Raw genomic sequence first — 16,417 nt, forward strand, 5'->3', positions numbered from 1 at the left:
TTCCTGTATGGGGCGGGAGGAGGGTGGAGGAGGGGAGTGGGAGGGGTACAGGGCACTTGGTTGGTTTTTGGTTAAATATTTATGTACAGGGAAGACTTTATGAAATATGCAACATTCAGTGGATAGATAGATCACTTAAAGCAGTAAATGATCAAATAATGTGTGCTGTTGATGTTAATCTGTTGAGGCAAATAATCGATGTGCATTAATGGGTACGCGTATAATTACAGTAAATGTCTGCGGGTTAAATGACCGAACCAAGAGGCAGCGGGTGGCGGCATGGCTAAGATCTTTAAATGTGGATTTGGTGTGTCTCCAAGAAACTCATATAGCGGGAGACCAGAGGCACTTGTTAAATCAGTTGGGATATCAAGTTCTAGCCTACTCTAAGCAGGGTGCCAAAAACAGAGGTGTGGCAATTTTGTCTAAACAAAGGGATCTTACAATGAGGAGAAAACTCGAAGATAGATGGGGGAGATGGGTCCTTATAGAGTATAAAAGCAATGAGGAATGGTTTACTTTAGGGTGTGTATATGGCTCAACGGAGGATGATCCTGACATCTTTGATTTTTTGGATCTGGAGTTGTCCACATGGTCACCAACTATTATTTTGACTGGTGATTTTAACATTAATGGGGCAGGGGTGCTTGGACTGGCTTCTAATAGGGGGTATCAGGGTAGAAAAAGGAGAGTCTGGTGCTCATTGGGTAACCTCGCAAGGAATAATGCTTTGATGGATGTATGGGGGACACTTTATCCCGATAAACAGGGGTTCACTTACTATCCAGCACCCCATAGCATATGTGCTAGGTTAGACTACTTTTTTGCTTCAAACTCTCTTCAATCAAAACTAAAAATCGAAAAGCTACCACGTATAGTCTCTGACCATAATCCTCTTATTTTAACAGTAAGCCGTAGTAGTAAAAGACTGGATCGTACGTGGACATTTGAGAGGGGATTGCTAAAGGATGAGGCATATATCACCCATATGAAAGAGTGGATTACTGATTTTTTAAATATCAATAGAGGCAGTTCGGAAGCTGGGAATGTTTGAGATGCATTTAAGGCAGCCATTCGGGGGGAGACAATAAGTTACAGTGTAGCGACACTGAGGAGGGAAAGGCAAAAAGATGAAGACCTCATTAAAGCGGTGATAGAAGCAGAGGAGGAATTAACTAGTAACGTTATAAGGGGAGCACCTCTAGATCAGGTTTTAATAAAAAATAGCTAAGGCAAAGATGGAAGCATCAGAGAGTATAGCCAACAAAGCTGCTAAAACATACTTAGCAAATAGAGAGAGATGCTATGAGTTTAATGAATCCGTAGGTCGAACTCTTGCAATTTGAACTAGGCAGAATGTGTCTACCAGTCAAATCCGTGAGGTTCAGGATGAAGTAGGAACAACGGTCTCGGATGAAGAGGGAATAAGAGAAATGTTTAGAAAATTCTATACCTCGTTATATAATCAAGAGAACCCAGCGGATACCTCTAAGATGGGTGATTACCTCTGAGATATTCCAGTAACAATGTTATTGGAGAATGAGGCAAAGGGGCTGGAAGACCCACTTAGTTCCGATGAGATTTTTATTGCCTTGACTAGTTTACCCTCTGGGAAGGCCGCAGGACCTGATCAGATCCCAGTGGAATTTTTTTTAATTTTTTGGGATATAATCAGACAGGATCTGACATCTACAATGCAGCAGGCACAGGGAGGGATATCAATCCCGAAAAGCAGGGCAGGGGCAGATATTGTCATAATTTTGAAAAAGGGCAAGCCCCCTAACCAACCTGGATCATATAGACCCATAACATTGATGAATGCGGACACAAAAATATATTCGAAGGCATTGGCTCTCAGAGTTGCCAAAGTCATCAACAGACTTGTGAGCATTAATCAGCATGGGTTTATACCGGGGAGAGGCACCACCCATCACATACGAAAAGTCATTACCCTTCTTGATGCTACAGAGGTAACAGGAGACCCGATGGCGATTATGTTATTGGATGCCGAAAAAGCCTTTGATCGGGTCTCCTGGGACTTTCTGTGGTATATATTGAGGAGACTGGGGTTTGGAGGGGGGCTTGTAAGAGCGTTACAGGTGCTATATGAGGCTCCAACCGCTCGCATTCGAGTAAATGCTGGATATACGCTTCCATTTAAAATAAAAAGGGGAACGCGACTGGGATGCCCCTGCTCCCCACTTCTGTTTGCTCCTTATATGGACCCTTACATACGCCGCATAGAATTAAATAATAATATCTGCCCACTAGATACTTATGGGACTCAATGCAAAATCCTGGCTTACGCCGATGACGTGGCGATTGTGACTCCTAAACCTATGGAAGCCATGGTAGAGGTAGAGATGGAAGCCCAACAGTTTGGAGAAGTGTCTGGTTACGCTCTTAACACTACTAAAACACAAATCATTAAAAATAGCAAAGCTCATTGCTCAGATAATCGGGTGGTGGAGAGTGGAGTATATCTAGGGGTAACAATCACAGCGGATCCAAACAAATTAGTGGAGGTAAATATAGCACCGGTAATAAGTAAAACCAAGAAGGAACTAGACAGGTTACGTAATATCCATTTTTCAATAGTAGGACGAACTAATATAATTAAAATTATTTTTTTACCAAAGTTTTTATACCTATTTAGGGCTATACCCTTATCATTTGAGGCTAAATGGTTTAAAACTCTGGAGCATATGATAAACCGCTTTGTCTGATTGCATGGAAAGACCCGAAGGGCATTGAGATTTATGGCACTACCTAGGGAACGTGGTGGATGGGCCCTGCCAGACTTAAAATTATATTACTGGGCGGCATCCCTCCAAAACATGGCAGGGTTATTAGGAGGAGGGATAAATGAAGGACAAGACCAGTTAGGAACCCTCGCAATCTACACATTGGTTTTAGGAGATCATGCTGAGAATCTTCTGTTGAAAATCACTGACCATAGTTATTTTAAAAGGACTAAATTTAAAACAGTTAAAGCAGCACACAGAATTTGGATCTCATTTGCAAAAAAGTTTGGTTTGGGTAGGTATAACGCTTACACTAGGTTAAAAAATAATGTCAGTCTTCCTGATGAAATATTTTCAGGAGTGGTTTTTAATGATTGGGTAAGATGTGGGATTACGAAGATGGGGGATATGATGGGAGCACAGGGGGTAATGCAGTTTTCTGGTCTGCAGGCAATATATGGTTTGGATTCAACTCATTTTTTTAAGTATCTGCAAGTAAGAAGCTTTATGTCGACAAAAACTGGAGGATTGGCGGGATTTAACACGAACCCCATTCTGGATATCATAGAGAATGGTACAGAGGGTACAATAAGAAGATTTTATTCTGAGTTGATAGAGCATCAAGTTGATGATTTGGAAAAGTTCGAGAATAAGTGGACACAGAAATTGGGGGTGGAGAAGAAGTGTTTTCATAGATCATTGGAATTGGGTCAGAAACTCCTGTGCTCAGCACCACTCCAGGCACAACATTATAAGACTCTCTATCTATTATATCACACACCCACCAGGATAGCGCAATGGGGAGGGATAGCTGGAGTTACGTGTCCAAGATGTGATAGCGATGAAGCTGATCTTGTTCATATGCTTGCAACATGTACTCATTTAAAAACCACCTGTGATGAAATTGAACTATTTTTTAAAAATTTGTTAAGGATTGAAATCACACTTACCCATAGTGGTGATGTTTGGAATAAATCAGAGTGCTATCCAGGTGCCCTTTGAATATTTCATATTTTTGGCCATGGCTGTTTTGAGACTATGCATTGCCACAGCTTGGCTGGACCGTATACCACCCACATTCCATCAATGGTTAGTGAAGCTGTTGACTGTGTATAACCTCGAAAAAGCAATTTATGCTAGGAAAGGTGCAAATGCTAGGAAAATAGGTAAGGAAATATGGGAACCTATTCAAAGATGGAGAGACATAGATCCAGGGTAGGATGTTTTTACGTTTTGACTATATCTGATGAAGGTTGATTGCAATTGTAGTGTGATTGTCTATACCGATCTAACCTGTATAGCTTAAGATATATTCTTGGATTATATGATTTGGATTAATTGGTTATGTTGTATTATTGTATATGTTAATTTATATTATCCTATATGTAAATGTGTGCCCTGTACAAACATAAAATGGGAAAAAATCTGAATAAAAAATATTTAAAAAAAAAAAAGACATTACACTCGCTGAAAGGGTGTGCGCTGTACTGTTGCGACAGACTAAGTTGTTGTGAATAACGGTTGAAGAAGACATCCTTTCCTTAGCATTAGCAATAGCATTAGCGTCAGAAGTTGAGTAAATAATGGCCTCTTCTATCTGACTTAAACTCAGCTGTGAAAGTCTTATGGAGAAGACTAAGAGTCAGATAAGATGACCTTGATGGATGGGTTGAACAAAAAAGAAAGAAGGGTGGAAGGAGCAAGGATGGACAAGATGTAATATTTATGATTGGCAGAGAAGAATACTCGGGATGCATGCATAGGTGGCTGATAGGAAGGAATCAGATGCATGGGTGGTTGAAGGATGGGCGGAAGGTGAAAGAAAAGATGCCTGCCTGGGTGAGTGAAATTGTATGGGTGGATAGCAAGAATCCTCTGGGGTGTTTCATGGGTCAAACTCAAAGCCAATGCAAGCAAGGAAGGTAGGACGCTTGGGCGGTGGTTTGAAAAAAAATGAATAAATGTTTGTTGTTGGTGAAACAAACTAAGGTTTGTTGAGAGATTAAGAATAATGATAGACATGTTTACTTTGAATGGATGGATGCCTGGATGGTATTCATCATAGATAACATAGGTGGAGACTGTCACTGGATGAAGAGTCTTAGTTTGGGGGTCGTGGCTAGCCAGCCAACATGGCGGACGTAACCTGCTAGTGCTCCGGCATTAGTCCCCTAATTCTCCTGCAAAATATCCTTAAGAGGTGTCTGGCAATTTTCATACGTGGGGAACAGTGCGGGGACACAGAGGGGAGCCTGTGGGATCCGGAGGTTCCCGACCGGAGAGCGCAGAGGAGGAAACCGCGGGCCGACTGCTGTGGAGCGGCACCCAGGGTCGTGGGCGCGAAGAGAGCTCAGGGGCTCAGCGGTTGCTGGTGTGCCCAGCGGCGACGCTGTGACACTGCCGCGGGCGCCGTTAGCTGCCCTAGTGCCGACCCGGCGGAGTCTGGTGCCCCTGAGTGAGCAGTCTGACGGAGCAGCTGGCGAGATTGGCTGGGCCCATTCTCCTGGGCTGCTGGTGCCTTCTGCTGGTGGAGGGCAGCCCGGAGTGGGCGGTGGGCGCGCGAGGGTGCCGAGACGATAGCGGGGAGGCCCAAACCCGAGGCCGATGCGGCCTGCTGAGGCGACCCAGATGGAGCCCGGGACCTGGAGGGCATCCCTGCGCAGAGGCAGGGAACTGCAACGGAGGAAGGCGCTGGAGAAGAGATCGCCTGGGGAGCCCCTCAAAACTCCCAGAGTCTCAAGGAGAAGAAGCTGCATACTGGGCCCCGTGTCACCCAACGCTGAGGCCTACTGAGAGCTGCGGGCCCGGCCCGACTGGAGCTATGACTGACACCCCAGGTGAGGAGTGTGGACCCGGGGTGGAAGGAGGGCCTGGGAAGACTTGGCGGCGCCCCACTCTGCAGAGAGTGCACCCGGCACTGTACCTGAGACCTGCGGTGGCCATCTGCGACCCCAGGGGGCTGGCTGTCATCTACCTGCGCAAGCGGAGCTGTGAGGAGACGCTCCTGGGGGCCCAGGGGTAGCATTAGCACCTGCTGTCTGCGACCCTTATACCAGCAAGCTTGGAGGTGGTCTGGGCCTGGCTCCTGATCTGGCCCACTACGGTGGTGTGGCCCCGGGGAGGCGGAGTGAGCAAGCGATCTCCCTGCAGCTGGTGGTATAGTGTAGTTTGCGGCTACTATATCGGATGGTGTGGCGCAGCCCTGGTGAGAGCCCTGACTGACGATTGAGGACGGCCGTGATAGACATTCTGTGGGGTGCTCTGGGTGCGGGGAAAACCCCCACCGGTGGGACAGCGACTGTGGCGCCGCACCGTGCCTGCCGTGATAACTAAGAAGCAGCCTGCAAATGCAAGGGAATAGTGCTACTGGTGTGTCGGCAGCGCCCGGAGGTGTTGTGACAGCCTTAACCGGTGCGGCCTGAGTTGCTGTGGCCCGCCATCTTACGCCCTGGGCGCCATTTTGGAGGCTGCAACATTTTGGGAGCAACTGCAGCAGTGGTGAAACACCCCCGGCGTGAGAGATACACTGTGCAGAGTGGAGGCCTTGGGAAGTCAGCGGCGGCTTAGGCGTGCTGTACCCAACCTCTGGTGGTGCTGAGAAACCTCGTAGGCGATGGGTGACAGCTAGAGCTGAGCGGTACTGTGCGAAGGGACGAGAGCAGAGGGACGCCACCTGGTGAAGCCACAGAAAAACACCCCAGGGCCACAAGTGGTGCATGAGCTACTAATCAGGCCGTTCCCAGGCTCGGTAGCTCCTTTGCCCCTCGGGAGAGTCCTAGGTTCAGGCAATTAGTGGTTGATAGTGCTCACCCGAGCCAACGACCGTCTGCGGATGCCAACGGCGCAACAATTAGCGATGGGCCGGCTGAGGGACAAACCAGAAGTTTGACAGCAAAAGACTGACAATCTTGATTCCCCCTCGGGACGTCAGAGTAGAAGCAATGGAGCCCCAGGCGGCGGCCCTTGCAGCTAAGATGGACACCGTGCTGGCAGCGGTGGAGTGGATCGGAACCACCCTGGAGCAAACGAAAGAGTCGCTAGAATCACAGATTGATAAAGTCACGTCGGACTTCACTCTCCTTCATGCCGATCATCGCAAGTTAGCGGACTCAGATGCCCTGCAAAACCAGACGCTCCAAGAAATTCAGCCAGTGGTGCAAAATCACACTATAGCGCTCCAGGATATGATCGACCGAGTCCATGCACTTGAGGATCGCATTGAGGATGCAGAAGGGCGCTATCGGCGGAACAATGTCCGTGTGGTGGGCCTTCCGGAGGGCAGGAGCCCGGAACAATATGTCGAGAACTGGTTGCGTGACCTCCTGCCCCACGGGGTGCTGTCGCCGCAATTTGCGGTGGAGAGGGCACATAGAGTGCCGGCGCAGAAGCCCAAACCGGGAGCTAGACCTCGTCCATTCCTCTTCAAACTCCTTAATTTTCGGGACTGGGACGTGGTACTCCGTGAAACCATTAAGCTAGGTGACATCAGGGTGGGCAGTGGTCTGGTGATGTTCTTTCCGGACTACACAGCAGCGGTTCAGAGACGGAGGAGCACCTATATGGCGGTGAACTGTCAACTGCGGGAGTTGGAGCTGCCATACTCCCTGTTATTCCCATCGCAGCTAAGGGTGCCCACTTTTTCAATACTCCGTCGGACGTCTGGGAATGGCTGGAGGAGACGGGCAGTGGAAAGGAGCAAGGCCCACAGGCCTGGGCGACAGTGGCTGGCAGGAGAAGAGGTCGCGGAGGCGCAGGCGCAGGGGGGCTCGCTGAGGAATGGAGTTGGGTACAGTTGCGCCCAGCCCAGAGAAGATTAGACTGGAATGGCAGGAAGCTCTTGAGGCAGTGGCGACTCTTGAAACAGTGAACAATAATAGCCGTGTGGAGTCGCGTGCACACAGTGACCCGGAAACCAGTGGTTCATCATCCCCATCCACCGTGTTCTCAGAAGATTCGAACATGCCAGTAGTGATGCCCCAGACGGCAGACCAGATCATGTGACTGAGCGGTGATATGTTGCTTTCCTCCATGGCCTACACACATGTGTGCACTGTATGTCTCTCTTTAGTATGTTCGTGCATACACGGTTGAAATGTGTTATTCGTTAGAAGCGCTTCTGTCAAACAATGTAATGCATGTAGATGTCCAAGAAATGTCTCACTGGTTGAAGGGCGGGATATGTCGCGCAGCTGTTGCATTGTTCGCAGTCTCCGACAGCGGTGATCCGCACTGAACCTGCACGGTTACACACTCTGTGACACAATGTATACCTGTTGCGCACACAACAGGCTTGAGACAGGGGCGCAGCGCACACTAGTTGTGGATACTACATGTGTAGGAAGGTGGATACCTGACTATGGTTACCCCAGATTTTTTGCCTTGTGTTTAGCTGGTTTTCGACTTAGTTGGCTTGGGACCCTGCTATTCAGGGCCCCAGGCTATCTGCTCTCTCTTTAAAATGGACTCCATGTACCCTAGGTGCATAACTAAATTGGATTGGGTCACCTTATCAGCCCCTGTACAGTGCACTATAGGTGCCCAGGGCATAGGTGCATCCAAGGCCTACCAGGGGCTGCAGCATATATTTTGCCACCCCTGGCTGGCCATCCAAACTGACACAACTGGCTGATCACTCAGCTGGGGCAAGGTTGTGTAATCACCCCTTGCTTAGATGTAGTATACCTATGTCTAAACCTATATCTGGACACATATATACCTATAAGTCACTCCTATGGCAGGCCTTAACAATCCAGGAGGCAGAGTGCTTGGTTTTATGTGAGATGGGCATGAGCTGAGCCTGTCTGCAGAGTTCGGAACCATTTCCTTACTGCTGTTCCAGTGATATTGCCATACCATATACTCTTAAGTGCATTATAATCCTTGCGGTTATTACTAACTTTGGTTTGGCTTTATCAAAACATGTCGTGTTTGGTGGCAATGGGGGTAGCATTCCACCCTTCTAGAGGGAGAAGACATGTTACTTTAACTTAAACGCGGTTAATCCTAACCAGAACCTCAGCATCACGAAATGGATGCTGCTGCCCAGACACAAGTCTGGCCTCCTGCTGCTGACCGAAACTTGGCAGGGGAGGCCTGGACAAAGGGTTTCCTGTCACAGGGAGGAGTTACACCACCCCAGACAGGAGATAGTGGATTGGAGCAGGGAGGGTTGAAAGAAACTAGACACTGCCTGGGGCACACAAGGTGTACCATGCAAAATCCAGTCAAACCGGTTCTGGGGCACTCCAGCCCCAGCTCTGGCGCGAGACTGGACAAGGAAAAAGGGGTGTAACCACCCCCTTCCTGGGTCCCACCCATAGGACGGACCTAGCAGGTAATCCAGCCCCTTGATTTGGAATAAAGGTAGGAGCTGTGCTGGTGCACATCAGATTATCCTGACTGAAACTTTGATGCAGAACTCTGGACCCTTCAACATCCCACTCGACGTGGAAGACTGAAGAATCTCCCTTGTGGTCAAGGAGTAACCACCCTGTGCAAACAGGCACCATCCAGCACCTCACCGTTTGCTTTGTTGCAGTTCCCGCTGGAACTCGAGCAACAGAGATCAACAAGACCAGCTACCCTTAATTTCTAACAGCCAGATCCACAGTCCCAGTGAATCTGAGACCCGTGGAGGCGACGTGAATCGTGGAGCCGGCCATCTTGGAAAAACTACAAAGTGCTGACCGTGCAGCTCCCTCGGCTCCCTCGAAGGTCTGCATTGGTGTTTGAGAATCCCCAGCCCCAAGCAGCTTTTGCACCGAAGATCTCCCCTTCACACTCACCGAGTACTGCGTGGGGCCTTTTTGCATTTTCCTGCTCGATGCATAGGTCCGGTCGCTTGCCCATTAGCTAGTGGCCCCAGAACCAAAGAACCTTTAAATTTACACTGCTGGTCTGATTGCTCCAGACTGGCCCTCGCTCCCCTGAAAAGGAGCAATCTATCTGACCTTTCTGGTCCGAACAAGAAGCGATCTTCCAATCCTGTGTGGGTTGCACTTGCCAAGGCTTGTTAACTCCAATCTGGAAGCTGACACCGCAGACAGCGAGAACCTTAGTGGGACAGCTCGTGATCCACTCCTGGACATCCTCGATGCCCCAGACTCCACGTGGCAGTGGAGACAAGCTTCCCGTCAAGCACCTGATTGTGCCCGACATTGCCTGGTTCCTTCCTGGTGCCTTCCTGGTCACTGGCTAGTGACCCAGACTCTGTCCCCTCTGCTATCAGGTACTCTACATCTTCGATCCACCCTTGAATCCAACGGACTCTTCTCTATTGGCCGCCTGCAGCATCTTCATCTTTAGGCTTCATAGATCTACACGACGAAACCCGACACACTTTGGCACCTATGCACCCGCTTCCTGTGGGTGAGGTAACAATCTGATACGGGTGCTCCTGTAGTGGTTTACACCTCTAGTGTCTAAGTTTAGAGTGTGGTAATTCTATTCTAGTCGGAAGACTCTTAAAACTGTAACTCGATAACTTTTACGCACCATTGACTTTACATTGGTGCATGCGTATGCTTTTAGCGCTGCACCCGATTCCCACGGGCTACTCCCATCCTAACTGCTGTTAGTCCAGTGTAGTCCCAGCGATTCCCAAGGCCCCAGGCCTTACCACAGTTCGAAAGGTGATACTTATACCACTTTTTTGATATATGGTTTGAGTGGCCACCGGCCCTATCCATAATTGTGCAACTTTTATATGTTATACTGTGCTTTTGTTTAAACGCTTGTGCTTCTATACTCATAAAGAGTACAGGGGATTATTCTAGTAATAAATACATATATTTTTATAATATATAACTTGTGTGGTGTCCTTTCATTTTATATTACAGGATTGCATAGGGTAAAACAGCTGGCTTCACATGCCTTCTTGAGTTAAGCCTGAAGGCTGCTTAGTCCATGCTACCATTAGGATAGCTTGTCTTTTAAGGTTGACTTACAACCACCACCATAAGGGATTGTTTGGACTCATACAAGGTGCCCCCAGAATTGGAGACATCATACATCAGGCCAACTTCTCACAACATGCACACCACCGGGTCCTTTTACTGGACTAGTGGTTTAGCTTGAGGTTTGGACGTATGCCCTTTCGGGGATTCGCCCCACTAGTTGCATTGTTTTTGGTTTTTGTTATGTTTACGCTGTGACACACAGCTATGCTCTCCCTGGTTTGTACCTCTGGCCCCCCTGGGAAAACTCCTTTGCCCCGCGCTGCGCTAACTACTCCGGAGACATGGCACATACTAACATCATGACTTGGAATATACGTGGTATGCACACACCGTCAAAATGTTACTCTATCTTCTCCTATTTACAGTGCCATGCGGCAGGGGTTGCCCTCCTGCAGGAGACCCACATGACACAGATTGAACTAGACAAACTCCGCAGGCGTTGGAGAGGGCAAATCTATGGCACTGTCTTCTCAGCGCATGCGCAAGGCACTCTGGTATGGGTAAGGGCGGAAATCCCCTTCATTTGTGAAGAAACGAAGATAGACCAGGAAGGCAGGTACTCCCTGGTGCAGGGGAAGCTGAATGGTCAGGAGGGGCTATTAGGATCGGTTTATGCCCCAAATGTAGACCAACCCTCCTTCCTAGCCCGACTGACCCAGGCCCTTCACCCTTATGCTGGGCTTCCTTGGCTACTTGGCGGAGATTTTAATATGCTGCTGGACGTGAACTTGGATAGGTCCTTTCACCCCCTCAGAGCTGCAGTGGTAGAGTCCAATGCGCAGGCGTTTCGCAATTGGCTTACACACTGGGTGATACAGGACTTGTGGCGAGCGCAACATCCGGTAAATAGAATCTATTCGTATTACTCATCAGTCCACGACTTACATGTCCGGTTGGACAGAATAGTGGGTTCCCAGTCCCTGCTCCCACTCATCACACAGTCAGAGTACCTGGGTAGAACACATTCCGATCATAATCCCCTGTGGTTCCGGATTAGTTGGGAGGCGGTCCGACCACCTATTCCCACGTGGAGGCTACAGCCTGCTGCGTTAGTGGATGCAGAGTTTCGCTCATCGCTGGGCACGGCCATCCTTGCGTACTTCGATGCCAATGAAGGGACAGCGAGCAGTGCCTTGATAGAATGGGATGCGCACCAGGTGGCCGTTCGGGGACACTGCCTGGGGGACACATAGAACATAAGCAGAATGCTCTCCGACTCTCTGGCACGCCTGTAGGCTGAGCTCCTGCAGTATGAGCGGGAAGGGGAAGGGGGGTGGGCACTCGCACAGACTGGGAGACCTTCGCACTAGAGACGCGGAGCTTCTAGAGAGGCTGAGATGCCATAACTATGCAGCACACACGGCCAGAACACATGCCAAGGCAGACAGGGCCGGCCGACTGTTGGCCTGGTTGATAAAGCAGGAGGGGCGTGGTGCCCCGATAGGGGCCCTTCGCACACCCGGGGGAGGGATGGTGTTACGCAACGTGCGATACACCGCGCCCTGACGGATCACTATACGCAGCTGTACAAGGCCCAGGGCATTGGCCCCAGGCACAACTTGGAGGAGTTCTTGGACTCTGTCCTATTGCCCACGGCCTCCGAGAACTACAAAGGGGCACTTATTGCGCCCCTCTCGCTGGAAGAGGTTGGGGAGGTGATTCAGTCCATGGCATCCGGGAAGACCCCGGGGCCGGATGGCTTACCAGCGGTATATTACAAAGCGTATAGGGAAACCCTGACACCACTGCTCCACAAGATGTACAATACAGCGATAGAGGAAGGATCGCTGCCCTCTTCAATGAGGGAGGCGTTTCTGGTTTCTCTGCCTAAACCAGACAGGGACACCACAACCCTGGGCTCATACAGGCCTCTGGCGATGCTCAATGTGGACTATAAAGTCTTCGCTAAGGTGTTGGCAGAACGATTGGCGCCGGTAGTCCCTCACCTGGTACACACTGACCAGAACGGGTTTGTCCCAGTGAGATCTAAGTTGCTCAACCTTAGAAGATACTTCAGGGTGGCAGCTGAGGCTACGCGGGAGTGGCCTAGGGCAGGATGCCTGATATTGGATTTGGAAAAGGCGTTTGATTGCCTGGAATGGGGATATCTATCGGCAGTGTTACTGCGCTACGGACTGGAGGTGGACTTCCTCCAAATGATAGACTTACTATATAGAAATCCCGTAGTCCGAGTGCGGTTGGCCCCTTACATCTCAGAAGCGGTGGCGGTGGTCAGAGGCACTCGGCAGGGGTGCCCTCTCTCCCCGCTGCTGTTCGCGCTGGCAATCGAACCCCTGCCTGCAGCCATACAACAGACTCTTGGGGATGTTATCCTGTTGGGAGACGCAATATAGCAGGTATCGCTTTACGCTGACGACCTGTATTTGTGAGGGATGTGGGATGCATACCGGAACGGCTGACCCAGCTGCTGCGCACATTTTCTGGAGTCTTGGGGCTCCGCGTGAATGCGAGTAAATCCTGCCTTTATGATTTTAGTGAAGGGACAGGAGACCCTGAGTGTTATCTCGAGGGCAGACACCTTTAGGTACCTGGGGATAGAGATATACCGTCGGCCAAGTGATTTGTTCAATGGAAATCTTGGGATGACGGTCTCAGCACTCAGATCCCAGATACGCTTTTGGAATACGCTCCCGCTAACAACCACAGGCAGAGTGGCACTTGGCATATTATTTTCTCAACTTACCGCTCTTTGACCCGGCCTCCTTCTTCACTATGCTCAATAGGATACTGCGGGACTTCATCTAGGACACTTCGAGGCACAGGCTGGCGCTGGCTAAGCTCTTCCTGCCAACAGACCGGGGAGGCTTGGCCGCCCCTTGCTTTGAGCACTACTACTTAGCCACGAAGCTGCAGTGTGTTGCTCGCTGGTTGGTGGACAGAGGCAGAGAGGACACAGCCACGGTGCTGCCACCATATTCCCTAGAGCGTATAACTAAACTTTTCCACCCCAAAGCAGTGACTCGGTGCCCAACACCGCTCCTTTTGGCGGTGGCATATAAATGTTACTGGAGAGCCTAATACCTTTAATTAATTATGTGCTTATATAGCGCTGGAATCACTCCCGAAGGGGTACCTCCGCGCTTCGACCGCTGCGAAACCCTTCCTGGCTTCCCTGAGAGATGGTCCCTTAATGGGTATCTCCAGGGTGAGACCAGGCATCCCCGGCGGTCTGGTGGGGCCGTTAGTGAAGATGAGGCAAGCTAGTGCCCAGAGTTGCCGAGTGTGATCGCTGATCAGAGTGGGCACCGAGGCGAGAGAATTATCGAGTCCGCTGACCCTGGTCCAGAAACCTGCCGCGTCGGGAATCGAACCCTGGTCCCGGGCCGTCCTCTGCTCTCGGGTCTGCCGCCTCTAACCAGTGAGCCACACTACTCCACCTTACCCTCAGCACGACGCCTTCCGCGCCTGCAATACCATTGGAGGGTTTGCCCAGCGGCGACGGGGTACTCAGATAATCCATGCTTGCAGAATGGCGTAGGGCTGACATACACACGCTTGGGGACCTGTATAGGGAAGGGGGTCTCACAGGATACGAGACACTGGTAGCGGAAGACGGACTTCCACCCGGGGGATTCTTAATGCACCGCTCACTGATAGCAAAACTGACTGCCAGTTGGGGAAAGGTAGCAACAGAACCCAAACAGCTTCTAACTATGCAGTAACCTCCATGTCATGGGAAGGGGCAGACACTTGGTCCGCTGGTTTGCGGCATCACTAAGGGAGCACGTAGCGATTAGTCTAGATCCCCTCAAGGCAAATGGGAGCTAGATCTGGTGTGGCCATTAGCAGACAAGGAATGGGAAAGAGTCCTTAAAAGCCCAGTGCGCATCCCCAGAAACATGCGATTTCGTCAGATACAACTTTACATTATTCATAGGGCCTACCTTACACCCGAGTTGATTAACAAAGACTTCTGTCATGACGATGCGCGCTGGCCCAGGTGTAACGAGCTAGGGGCGGGGCTTCTGCACATGCTATGGAGCTGTCCCGGGCTGGGCACCTATTGGCAAACGATCAGTGAGCTGCTGCGGCACTGCACGGGTCGAACCATACCCTTTGATTGGCCCGAATATATTCTACACCACTTCAGGAGAACCCCCAAAGATAAGGGGACATCCCGATTCCTGGACCTGGGGCTGGTGGTGGCAAAGCGCCTACTCATGCGGAGATGGAAGGGGCACAATCCGCCATGTGCCCGGGCGTGGACCTCCTCCTTTCAGGCATGGGCCAGGGGGGAAGGGACTGCCATACGTAAGGAGGAGATGGTGGGGCTTTGGAAGGAACCCATAGTGGCACTCTGGGGGCAAATGCTTGATGCACTACAGCAGGCAGATAGGGAGGGGGCCGCGGATGGTGCAATGGGGATGGGAGGCACACACAGGGGGCAGGTGCATACCACAAGTCGTTCTCCTGCCGGGATAGTCTGATTTGTTCATCTCCTGGTCCAAGTGGGCACATAAATACTCACACCACAGCAGTCATGGCTAAGGGGCGTGTGCGACGGGGTGGAGGGGGGCAAGAATTGGGGCCGGGGGGGGAGACAGTCCATGAATGAGAGCCAGAATACCAGGGGGGGAATTTTGTTGCCGCAGCTTATGTTTTTCCTTCCCTTTGTTTCAAATATAATTCATCTGTTTGCAAGCTCAAGTTGGAGGGTCAGCCCTGAACTAAACGGGCTATTGAGCAGTCAATGCATCGCCCCCCCCCCCCGGACAACCTCAGAGTCTGAGCCTGCATGAGGGCAGGCACACTACAATCCAAATAACTCTGGGCAAACATTGCATGTCTTATTTATTGTAACAAGTGAATGATGGTACCGGTGGGAGAGGTGTGGCGCTGCGGCCAGGGCGACTGACGCTGAAATCTGGGGATCAGGGTGCGATCCCCGGCTCCGGCGGCAGGTTAGCCCAGCACCATGTGACTCTGGGCAATAGCTCGCTTAATCTTCCCGACGGCCCCCAGCGCCTAGAGACCCTTACGGGTGATTGTGCGCTTTACAAAAATGTGGATTACCATTACATGCTAATGTGATAACGCATATAAGGTTGACGTGCCTCTGCCTATGAGCTTATATAAGGATGTTTGTAATGTAATGTAAAGTGCAATCTTTTTAAAATGATAATAAAAACAGATTTGACAAAAAAAAAATGAAGTCTTAGTTTGAAGAGAATGTAAAAGAAACTGCACCAGAGTAGCAAAGCCAAGGAGAGTAGAACGAAGTTGTATTTTCAGAATACACCCTTGACTGACAGTAATTTGCAAGCACAGCATTTATATTGTGTATGTATGGTGTTATCAAGCGCCTCCCTTCGACTCCGAGGCCCACTCCGTACCTATGTTAATTTATTTTCGACTGTGTCAGCCTGGCATGGGTGGCCTATCGGCTTCATGTTTATTGTTTACATAATCAATCAAAACAAAGAACCTCATGTCGTCCCATATATAAGCAATGATCATTTGGATCAGATATCATCTGCCTTTTTGTAGTAGTCAGGGCAGGGTAAAAGTGAAATTGAGCAGTTGACCTTGATGTAACAGAGTGTGGCCAGTGCCACCTGTAATAGAAAAATACAATGATTGTGTTTGTGTAGTCAGCTTCCCCACCTGCAGACAATAGTAAATAAAACTAACGTGAGTCTGCGTCACAAGTATGTTTGTATTGGGCACAAGCTGAGCACGAGCTGGCATGCCGAC

Source organism: Lissotriton helveticus, chromosome 4_1 (assembly GCF_964261635.1).
Source record: "Lissotriton helveticus chromosome 4_1, aLisHel1.1, whole genome shotgun sequence".
In the NCBI taxonomy this organism is placed as follows: Eukaryota; Metazoa; Chordata; class Amphibia; order Caudata; family Salamandridae; genus Lissotriton; species Lissotriton helveticus.